This window comes from Pipra filicauda, unplaced genomic scaffold, assembly GCF_003945595.2.
Source record: "Pipra filicauda isolate LSUMZ 115617 unplaced genomic scaffold, ASM394559v2 scaffold115_size4368891_pilon, whole genome shotgun sequence".
Classification (NCBI taxonomy): domain Eukaryota; kingdom Metazoa; phylum Chordata; class Aves; order Passeriformes; family Pipridae; genus Pipra; species Pipra filicauda.
This window is the reverse complement of record NW_024103607.1, coordinates 611706-612011: the sequence shown is the minus strand read 5'-3', so window position 1 is coordinate 612011 and position 306 is coordinate 611706.

Sequence of the window (306 nt, the reverse complement as noted above, 5' to 3'; positions counted from 1 at the left end):
TATTTATCTGAAAAAATAAATGTTTTACATCTGTTTTAAATATCTTAAATCATTTATTGACTGGAAAAAATAGGTGACTTGTGTTACTGTACCAGAAAGGCAATGTGACTTGTGATGTACTTGTCATACACCATGGTACGTATCACAGAGTCACAGAATATTTCAAGTTGGAAGGAAACCATAGGGAGTTGGAAGGGACCCAATAAGGTTCATCGACTTCAGCTCTCTGCTTCTTGCAGGACTGCCATTGACTGGACCGTTTGCATCTGTTTGATTAGAAGCAAGGGATATGTCCTCCTTAAAGTA